Raw genomic sequence first — 11,410 nt, forward strand, 5'->3', positions numbered from 1 at the left:
GTGCTTGCATCCTTGGATCTAAGCACCAACAATAACAAACTGGCTAATGTTGTGACCCTCTTTCACTGTGGCTTCTTTATACCTGACGCTAATACTTCTGCAAAGGAATTGCAAGTCTGTCAATATTCCAAGAGTGTGGTGGCCTTGTAAATATCAAGTTGGAATTCAAGCTTTAAAAACTTGTTTTAAGCCACAGCACCCACTGCAATGAAGACACCAAGTGCCCTGTGTGCACTACTTTTTCTCTCCTTGGAATGACCGCTCTCTAATGGGTCACAGTAAGGCAGTGGTAATGAATTCTTTCAGGTCTGTGAAATGTGGTACAGAGTGGTATATCTCTTCAACATTGCCTTCTTTGTACATGAGGATAATAAAGGTCCAAAGGAATTACAAGTGTGTGCATTTCAAGCTTGTTCATGTGCAGTGTAGGAATAAAATCTCAATATACAATTCAAACTGGGAACATTTTTGGAACAAGAGAATTTAATTCTGCTCAAGTGTAAATACCCACCACTGAGAAAACAACTACAGGTAAAGGGAATTAGAATGCATTGCAAGACTCTCAATGGTTGATCATTGTTCACACTTAGATAAGAAGATGTTTCACCCAAAAGTTCACCCCCAAATCATCAAACCAAAATTAAAAAAATTCCAGAATGATCCTCTCTCAGAGTTACTTTCAGGTTAGTGACGTATCTGGAAGCATCCAGTAGGGTTCAGGTGATACAAACAGGTATAATTTTAACATGCAGGGTGGATTGTCAGAAGCTTCCTCTGATCTCAGCATTTCAAAGCACTTCACAAACACTCATCAAGTTTTATGTAGCCAAAGAGATGAATGACTTAAGTAGTAATAACTTTTTACTGGGATTAGATGTTCCAACACTGAAGATTACCTTCACTTTAAAAATGCATGTCAAGGTCTCAGATATCACTCCAGAAATCTTGTTGGGAATGTTTCTCTCTGTGCATACTCAGCAGCTCCACCTCCGGGTGCTCAGATCCAGCATATTGTGAAACCAAAATGGGAAACATCAGGTACTGCATCTCCATTCATGAGCAGCCAAGAGAACTGGCTCTTGTGGGGGACTTCAGCTAATAAAGAAAAGGAAGAAGTACAAGATTGACAGAGTTAAGCTGAACTTCTTCAAAGGTCACATTGCTGTGGGATGAGACTGGATTAATTGCAATTCTGACCAACCTAGGGCATTCTGCAAGACCCGTCTCCCATGGAAAGCTTTTTAGCCAGAATTAGAATGATTGTTACAGTGGAAAATACACCCCCACCAGGATTTCTTTTAACCTGAGCAGCATTAAATGCAGTGTTTTCCCCAGGAATTGAAATTAGGGGGGGTGTTCAAATTTACAGGGGGAGGGGGTGGGGGTGGGGGTGGTCAGGGACAATAGAGGGTCAGACCGTAAGGGTGAAGGTTGGCTGTATGGCACCACAGTAAAAACTGAAAAATATTTCATGACCATTTTATTAGATTTAACTCATGTTTTAAAATCGTCACACGAATTACAGTTGGTTTCTCAAGCTTTCTATGAAGCACTACATCTCCATCCTTCTTGGTTTCTTGTTATAATTTTGCACAACCCTGTTAATGAACTTCTTGAATGCAGTGCGTTCATCTTTGGTGGCTTCTTGTGTGTTTGGTACTTCCATTCCTTCAATTGATATGCCCATTCATATGATCAGGCAGAAGGCGACTTCTTTCAGAAAACAAAATTGTATTCAGTGATGAAAAAGAATGCTCAACTGTAGCAGTTGTTACTGGGAGTAGCAAGAGATGAAGTCCTACTTCTTTCATCCCAGGAAACATAGCATAAAGATTGGGTCGAACGACTAGTGATGATAAAAAAGAAGTTGAAGTCAAATCTTCATTCATTTGTCATATGATATTCCACTCTGTGTTCAAATTCTCTGTTCTGTCCTGAGCACATGGCAGCCCCATTGCTGGTAGTGCCTCACTCCACTCAACTGTCGGTGTTTTATAGGACAGGGATCTGTAAAAGCTACGTAGAGGTTGTGTCGAATTGAGAAGCCGCTTTTGTAGCGTTTTAAGAATCAAGTCTGTGTACTTTTTCAGTTGTCTTAACAAACACTTCTTGTCCTCTTCACTTAAGGATTCAATATAAATGCCTTCATTAGTCAACTTCTTGACTGAAGTCTTTGCTTCTTCCAGTACTTTTTCAATGGATAGCTCTCTGATTGATCCAAATGTAGAATTCTATTGCTGGACAAAGATCGACTACTGTTGTAGCAGATGCCTGGATGGCATTGTTTAATGACTCAAGTGGTTTCAACAGTAGACTTACAAGAGAGAGAATGGCAATAGTCTTCTATGAAGGTAGTAGCAAAAATAATCCGCCAGCCTCACTACTTAGATCCATCCCGTCTTGGTAGATCCAAAGCCAGTAAGAATGGCTGGAATAATTTTAAGACAACAGCCGAGGATCGCTCAAGAGAAACCAGAGGGTTTTCCCAGGTTGGACTAATTTGAACTTCAGTCCAAGTATATCTTCTATATTTTCCAAGATATTCAGGCTTTTTGGACTCTTTCTGAAAAAAAGACTATAATGAAGACATTAAATGTATAGCTTTTTAAATGTCTTTTGAAGAGTCTGCAGCTCGTACTAGCGCTAGTTGGAGTGGATGGCCTCTGCAGCGTGTATAGGAGAGACTAGGGTTACACTTTTCTCTGAGGAAAGCTTGCACTCCACCATGTCTTCCAGAGAAGTTTGCTGCTCCATCAAATGCACAAGCAGCCATCTGTTTGGGGTCCAGTTGAGAAGCATTCAACTCTTCTAAGATGTGGGTTGTCACAGATGCAGCCGATGTGTCTTCTATAACTTGAAAATCTAGAAATGCATCTACTGGCCTACCCCTGACATCAAGACAACGTACACAATGACTTACTACTTGATGCCCATTTGCATTGGTGCATTCATCAGCCATGTATGCAAATTTTTTGAATGTGCTGAGAGAGTTCTTCACTTTTTCAGCTGTTGAGTCTTTCACTGTTGCACACATGTGTCTAGCCAGGCAGTTGAGTTTCTTGCAGAAAGACAGTGAGCATTTGCTGGTCTTGTTTGGAACCAGTGTTCAACTTCAGGATGAACACGTGACAATGCACTTAACATTGGCCTCCAGTTTGTAGCATGTGGCATCTCTTGCTTAAATAGAAAGTAGGATGCCACAGCCATGTTTGTTCGCATGAACTGTGTTGGTTCTCCAGCATTCTTAACAGCCTCATGAACACTCACCGGTGTTGTCCTTGGTCAGTGGAGACTCAGAGTTCAGAGGTGCTTTCACATGAGTTCACCTCCCAGGTTGGGGGCAAGAAGGCACCTTGCTCGTTCCTCCAGCTGCTCACTGTTCGCTCTGGCCACTGCTGTTTGTTGTGCCACCGTTCACTCCATCGTTCTGTTGCCAATGGCCCTGCGCCGTCACCTTGTGTTGCCACCTGTCACTGTGACCTCTGCGAGTTGGTCTCTTGAGCTGGTCCCACCCAGCTCCCAGTGATTTTAGCTGAGCTCTCAGTGGGGGAACCTCACTCCCAGTGCAGACTGGGCCGTCTCTTCCACAGAAGCACTGTCCCACAGCCGGTCTGAGCACTTAGACCCGATTATCAGTGATTTCAGCTGTAGTGGTCACTTAACACAACAAAAGACTTATCTATGGAGCCTAATCAGCTCTGTCTTTAAACAGTGGAGAGGGGCAGGTGAATTAGTACTTGTGACTCAGGGAGACTATCAAGGAAAACACCTGTGGAAGAAAACTCAGTCTTCACTCTTAGGTTATTTGCAACAAGTCAGAGACAATTCATTCATGCAATTGCAGGGAAGACAGCAATTGGACAGAGTATCCGTCCTTAGGCAAATCTTCAAAGTACAAACAATATAAAGCGATATTTATACCCTTTCATTACATATAGCTGTGTCCTGTTTATACATTTTTCTTCTCATTATGTTAGTCAACATTGCATTCCATTCTTATCTTAAAGCAAGGTCCCTTATAGTTTTCTCATCCGCCTCGCCCAAACCCCGCTTTCACAAATCTCGCGTTATTAGGGTTAAGGTTGGCCTGTTTCTTGCTCTGTCTCTTTACCAAACTAAAATAACTGCACACAAAATCCTCTTTTCCCTTTCACACTTCCACACACCTGTCCCCACCCTCTCTCTTGATACCCTCAATCAGCACAGGCTAAGTACAGTTCTACTGCCCATTACCCATACAGTAAGAATAACAACTTTTCATTACACCCCCCACCCTGCATTCAAGTGATTTGTAACCCAACAAAAGGTGCCCCAGAGTCCATAGACACCCTTCCCCTGGGGTGTGAGAGAGTGGAAATCTTCTCTAGTTTATGGGCCGCTGACCCAGCAGACAGGGCACCTTTTCCCGGAGTGTGTGAAACCCTTCTTTAGCTTATCAGCCACTGACTCAGCGGACAGGACACTCCTGTGTGATTGGAAAGTGGGTGGGGGACAGTCTAAGAATACCCCCACACCACTGAAGAGCACCCCTGCATACTACATGTACGTACATTATGGTCCTAGGACCTGCAAGTATTTAGAAATTGGGATGTTTACACGTGATAATCCATCTAAACAGTTCCCACTAGAAGGAACCTTTGATCTAGATCAAATCATACACCTCAGAGGAAGCCACAAAGAGACTCCATGGGTCTCGAGTGAGTCTGAAGGACTCCCAGGCAAAATTAAAGACTCAAGTGCAGGATTTAAAAATGAAATGTAAAGCATCCGGATGCCTCCCTACCTGAACTACTGCATCAACTCCCTCAGCTCCTTTATAGCCCCAAATAATTAAGGCTGAAAGTGAGGAGGGAAAGGAACAGGTTAATCTGAAAAATCATCTTGGCCTAGAGATAAAGAGAAAGCTGCTCTGTGTTCAAGGTCAAGAATCAACACAGACCATGCCAAGTACAAAAAAAAAAAAGGCAACACAAGTTGCAGGACTGAGATTACATTTGCAAAGTTTGGCCGCCCAGTGAGACCGAACAGTCTGCCTTTGCGACCCTGGAACCGGTGTGGTTTGGGGACGCTGAAGAAGCCACAGGCAGCCGGCCTGGACAGGAATACTGAGCAAAGGTCTCTGAAAGAGATGCTCCAAAAGATCCCAGGGTGAAAAAACCCTCCCAAGAGCGGAAGCACGTTGGAGATTTTTTTTGCAGCTTACCTCTGGACAACCTGTGCACAGGATAACCTCCCGTCCACCTCTCTCTCTCTCTCTCTCTGTGTCTCTCCTACCCCTGAGCCTGGCCAACCTGGGCAGCATGTTTGTGAGTATGAAAAAAGGTTGCAGGTGGATCTACCCCTGGTCGTAGCAGGACTGGGGAATAAGAGGAGTTGGGGAAAAAACCCTTCCATTTGGTTTTGAAAGGGTGTCTACGGACTCTGGGGCTGCACTGACCAAGGACAACAACTGTGAGTGGGGTGCAGAGAAGGGATGGGCACGTAAAAGGGACTTTTGGGTTGCTGGATTTAAGGACCTGTGGGGAAAAGGACACTGCCCAACTTATTTGGGGTTGGGTCTTTTGCTCGCAGTTTACGTTTATGAATCTAGTTGTGGTGTTTTCCCGAATTAATGCTGAGTTACTCCCCTCCTTTTATTAAAAGATTTTGCTACACTCTGACTCTGTGCATGCCAGAGGGGAAGTATTGCCTCTTAGAGGCGCCCAGGGGGTGCTGTGTAATTGTCCCAGGTCACTGGGTGGGGGCTCGAGCCAGTTTTGCGTTGTATTGTTGAAAAGGAACCCCTAGATACTGAACCCGGCCCTTGTTACTGCCAGCTCTGACTGGCAGAAGGGTTTCTTTCTTTCTTTCTTGCCTCCTGGGTGTTTTGGATTTATCTCTACTGCAGAAAGATGTCTTCCTTCACAAACGTATGGAGTAACACTCCACAAAGCATGTACAACAGCTGCAACAATCCAGACGTAAGGCAGTGCCCTGACTCCACAGGGCTGATCCCACCCCCACCGGCTGTCACGACCTTCCCAGGAGCCAGTCTCAGCTCTTTCCCTCAGGAAAGCAGAGCGGAATCCTCGGGTGCAGCTGACATCAGAGGTGGGGGTGGGGGCTCATGTGCTGATAGAGGCTTATAAAGTGATGGTGTCCCAGTGGTTATGGGAGATTACACGGTTATGGTGGCCAATACAGTTAGGATGGGCTCAATGGCCACAGGGGCTCATATGGCTGTTGGGGAAAACAGGGTTCGGTGGCATTGTGATGGGGTCATCGGGACCTAAATGGAAACTGTAGACCATCTAACACCCAGTAGGCATATGAAATAATGAGAGAGCTGCATTTCATCACCACCACTGCAAACATTCCTATTGTTTGCCATGTTACCCTTGATCGGTTTTGTCTAATGCCTTCCTGGCTAGGGGCTTCCTCTCTTTTCAACCCAGTGAGCTTGATTCTCAACTACATGATGGGTTTTACACTATGCTGTAGAGTGCAAATGAAGCTGGATCCATAAGGTGTACGTTACCTACATCTACCCTGACTGGAATGGCTCTCTCCCATGCCAGAGCACTGTCAGAAGGATTCAGTGTTAATGAGAATTAGGCCAGAGGATCTTCTATCCAGGAATATGTGTGTGTGTTTTTGGGCGGGGGAGGCTGGCCAATTTTGGGGGTAGACTATTTTCAGCACAATTATACACTTCTTTCATATTCTAATTATTGAATATATGTCTCTCATTGGTATCGTTACTATTTTAATTATGACTAAATTGTTAGAATGACATAATTACATTGTCATGAATTGCAGTATATTCAAATCATTGCAATCACCTACAAGCGGTCTTCACTAACTTCCTAGTTTAAAGGCATTATGTCTCACTGTAGCTTTCTGGATGAAACTGTCAGCAATCTTATTTGTCATTTAGTTCCCTGGTATGGTCTTGATGCACGTTAAGGACAGCTGCATTATTCAGTTGCCTTTGTCCCATTGGTGACTGGAGATAATTTGTAAGTCTTCTGAAGCTGGAGAATGAGCATTCTGCAGTTCAGGATGATACAGGCACAGTGAGAAGGATTCCTATAAATTTGCAGTACTCTGGAAACATGGAGCTTCCAGAGTACTGCAAAGGACCCCAAGATCTCTTTCTTGATGGGTTACAGTTAATTTAGACCCTATCATTATGTGTGTATAGTTGGGATTATATTTTTCCATGTGCATTACTTTGCATTGAACATTGAATATCATGTGCCATTTTGTTGCCAAATCACCCAGTTTTGTGAGTCCTCTGCTGTCAGCTTTGGATTTAATTATTTTGAGCAATTTGTATCATCTGCAAATTATGCCAGCTCACTTTTTTACCCCTTTTTCTAGATCATTTATGAATATGTTGAACAATGCTGGTTCCAGTACAGGCCCCTGCGGGGCACCACTATTTACTTCTCTCCATTCTGAAAATGGGCCATTTATTCCAACCTTTTGTTTCCTCTCTGTTAACTGGATTGCCTGGCAATGCTTTCAGCATCATCTAATGATCCTTAATATCATTTAATGACAAGCCTGCCTCTTTTTATAAACAAACTCCCTGCCCCAAGGGCAGAAGCTGGGAGAAGCACAGAACTTATCACATTCTACACTCAAGCTCTGTCTGGGGCTAGGGTGTGGACTGTGAGCAGACTTCTGGTGCAAAGGTTGGGGGTGGGGCAGGAATCACTGGTCGGTCCAGTTTTTAGTTGGGCCAAACCCCCTGCACCTCCTCTTACCCATGAGACTCCAGCCTTAGTCTTGGCCAGAAGTGGGAGCCGGGTCAGAGTAAGAACGACACAGGTAGCTGTGGGGAACTGTGGCCCATCCACCTGCCATGTGTGGGCGGTGCAGCAGCTAGGGATACGGGCTGGGGTCTGCTCTCGGGTCTCCCCACCCTATCAGATGTGGGGGGGGGAGGGCTCCCCAGCCTGGATCCAACTTCGGCTTGGCCAGGGGGATGGGGCCTTGGGCAAGAAGAGGGGCAGGAGTGGGCCCACAAAGGGGGCCAGACCTCGTGGCCCTCCCACTATTGGGAAGAATTTGTCATCCCTGGTCTAGAGTTAACACTGCATCAAGTATGTGATCTGGTGGCCACTTTTCTTTTCCTCATGAGAATGTGGGTCACTGTCCTGCAAAGACTCACGTCGACTCTTACCACGAACCGTGTGATTGGTCTTCTTGAAAGTCAAGAAAAAGCTTACATTCTTAAAGTGAAAATCTCTCTCAGTCTTTGCAGGAAAAGACTATGTATCCAGGGCTTTGAAATTTGTAATTGAAGAAGTGCCCAGTATTGTCTGCTCCACAGCGAGGAATTTCGTTCAGTGTGATTTTTAAGAAAGGAGGAAGGAACAAGGAGAACCAGAAGACCGATACCATGATGCAGCAAAGTTTTTAATGCAAATGCAATTGGCAGTACACAGTTACAGGAAGAAATAGTATGGACCAGAAAGAATGTATTTCCAGAGTTTCAAGAAGGCCTGCGACCAATCACAGGCCTCAATGGGTCGCTTTTCAGACAAGATGTTCTGTTTACTTTGTTGCAGCTGCAGACGTCGACCAAACAAGTCCCCTCTGTAACCATTTTAAGTTCTTTGTTTTACCCCAGTTGGTGGGAAATGAGACAAAGCAAAATAGAAGCAGAGGACTACACAGCTTCTCCATTATACTTCGGCCGCAGCAAAGGTCAAGGTGAGATGTTAAAGGTATACATTGATGGAAAGGATAGAACATATGGGGCCTAATTCTCCTTGACAGCAAGGTCTCTTTTTCCCTTGTAAAGGGACTTATAGTGATAATGAATGTAAATGATGCCTATCTTAAGGCCCTTGTTTCCTTCACACTGCGGGCTTAGTGTAAATAGCTTGCGTGTAATTCAGAATGAGTCCACATGTGAGTAAAAGAATCAGCACATGGCTGGGAAAGAGTCCTTAAGCGTAACATTAGAAATGTAGAATGACTATCAGACCAAGCTGCTGAGCACACACAGCTCCCACTGACTTCAAGTGGAGCCATGTTTGCACAGCATTTCCGAAAGCCATGCCCAAAAGATATGGGGTGAATCTGTATCTTGCTGTTCATTTCCTGGTTCTTCCTTCTTCTATGGATGTAGAGGCTAATGTAGTGCCAATCTTTAAAAAAGGGAAGAAGGAGGATCCTCCTTTAGCTTCAGATCATCAATCTACGAGCGCCTGCAACTGAATCATGACTCAAGATAGTTATGGAAGAACCCCCTGATCCCGGATAAAAATCACAGTGAGCACATGCAAGATTCCGTCTTCAATGAAAAGAGGCCCTACTGTGATATCTCTGTGGTTAGAAAGAGATTGAGTGGAATTGGACTTACCCAGTTCACCAAGGAGATGAAGTCCGGAGAAGTGTTTAGAACAGGTCTGATTGGTGAGCACTTTTATACAGTTTCTAGGACCGCGTGGAGTATCTGCGATGCTGTTTGTGGAGGAGGTCCTAATTAGTTACCAAAGAAACTTGATTGCCTTCGTAAGTCTTCCTTTGGAGAGAGCCGTTTTCCTCAGCCTTGGTGATTATTGGGCTAATCACATTCTCACCACCTCCATTCCCAGCAGGTCAGATCCAATCCCCTTTGAGATCAGTGGGAATCATTCCATTGCCTCCAGTATGTTTCCTGTCAGGACCTTAAGTCTAATATTTGCCCTTTGGCAGGGGGATAGTACGATGCCTATGAACAATGTTAGTCCCATTTTAAACTTTCAAACTGAGTCTTAGCAGGGTCTTAAGTGGAGCATGGGCCTTTGCAATGGCCGTCTGCCCAGGGTGAATCTTACCCTAAGGTGGCTAAAACGTGACTTAACATTGGACCTCCATTTGGGTCACCAATGCTGTCTCAAAGGGCTGTCTAGAGCAGATTTGCTCATGGGTCAAGGGGAGGGGTGGCAGAGAGTGAAAGTAAGCAGTGTTCTTTTGTACAAAGGGTTTGAGTTCAGTCTTGGAACCTGTACTCTATCAGAAACCATCTCTTCATCCATGAGCAGACACGAAACAGAGGTCTTATAAGACAATACAGCTGAGTGAGCCCATCAAGAAGCCCAGGACAGGTTAAAATGATGCATTCTTGGTGAAGGAGGAGACGGCTGTGGGCTGAACCTTTGGTGATATGAAAAGATAACGAATGGAAGAGCAATTAACCAGCAAACCAATAGTATGTTGTAGTATCTATTTGAATATGAAAGAAAGGGGAGTAGAAAATTGTCAGAATAAAGAACAAATAAAGAAAGCAGAGTAGCAAGACTACATTTCCAAGTTTCATGAAGAGCCGTATCCTATCCCAAGCTCCAAAGTGGTGTCTTTCTTACAGTTCTCTGACTTCTTCCTTGTAGCTGTAGAGTTTGACAACTCAAGTCTGTCTGCCACCATTGATAGTTACTTGTCTCACCCCGGTCAGTCTGAACTGAAAAAAGCACAATAAAAGCAGAAGTTCGGAAAGCTTCTCTGTTCTGCAGCTGCTGTTAGAAAGTCAAAAGGCAGAAAGAAAGGGTCCATATTCCTGGATAGAAGATCATCTAGCCCAGGGGTCGGCAGCCTTCAGCACATGGCCCGTCAGGGTAATCTGCTGTCAGGGCGCGAGGCATTTTGTTTACATTGACCGTCTGCAGGCATGGCTCCCCGCAGCTCCCGGTACCCGTGGTTCACTGTTCCCAGCCAATAGGAGCTGCGGGAAACAGCACAGGCTGCAGGGCTGTACTGGCTGCTGATTCCCCTTTCTTTTGGTACTGGGAGAGGGCCACAACCCCCCAGGCCCCACCAAGTTTCAGTAAGTGGCCAACAGTCCCCTGACATCTACTGACAAATGAGTACAGTCCAGCATCACAAGGTGGTAGATTGATTTGTAAATCTCAGCGAGTCACCAACACTTGCTGATGAATAAATAAAAATGGAGGTTTTTTATCAGAACAAAACACAAACCCTCACCTCCTCCCCTGGTGTAAATCTTCTCTGTTCCACTGGCTTCACTGCAGCTACACGAAGTTAGACCAGACGAGGCTCTGCACCTAGAATTACTCCTGCACATGAGAAGGTAGCAGTTGCCATGCTGGAAGAGACGAGTGGCCCATCTAAGGCAGTATCCTGTCTCAGTGAGTGTCACTCACAAGCTGCTTCAGAAGAAAACAGACCAATGAGTTAGTCCTTTATGGAGGAAACCTGGAGAGTTTCATCATAAACCCTAAATAAAAAATTGGGGTTGAGATTTTTCAGAGCTCCCTAAGGGATTTAAATGCCCAAGTTCCCACTAAAATCTAGTGGCTCTAGTGTCCCAAATCCATATCTTGCTCTGCAAATCCAGGGCTTCACGTCTAAACCATGAAGAAACCAAGGCCTGCAACCCCAAACCCTTCCCACTGTTCAGAATCACAGAGTGTCT

This window comes from Lepidochelys olivacea (genome assembly GCF_965140295.1).
Source record: "Lepidochelys olivacea isolate rLepOli2 genome assembly, chromosome: 1".
Taxonomy (NCBI): domain Eukaryota; kingdom Metazoa; phylum Chordata; order Testudines; family Cheloniidae; genus Lepidochelys; species Lepidochelys olivacea.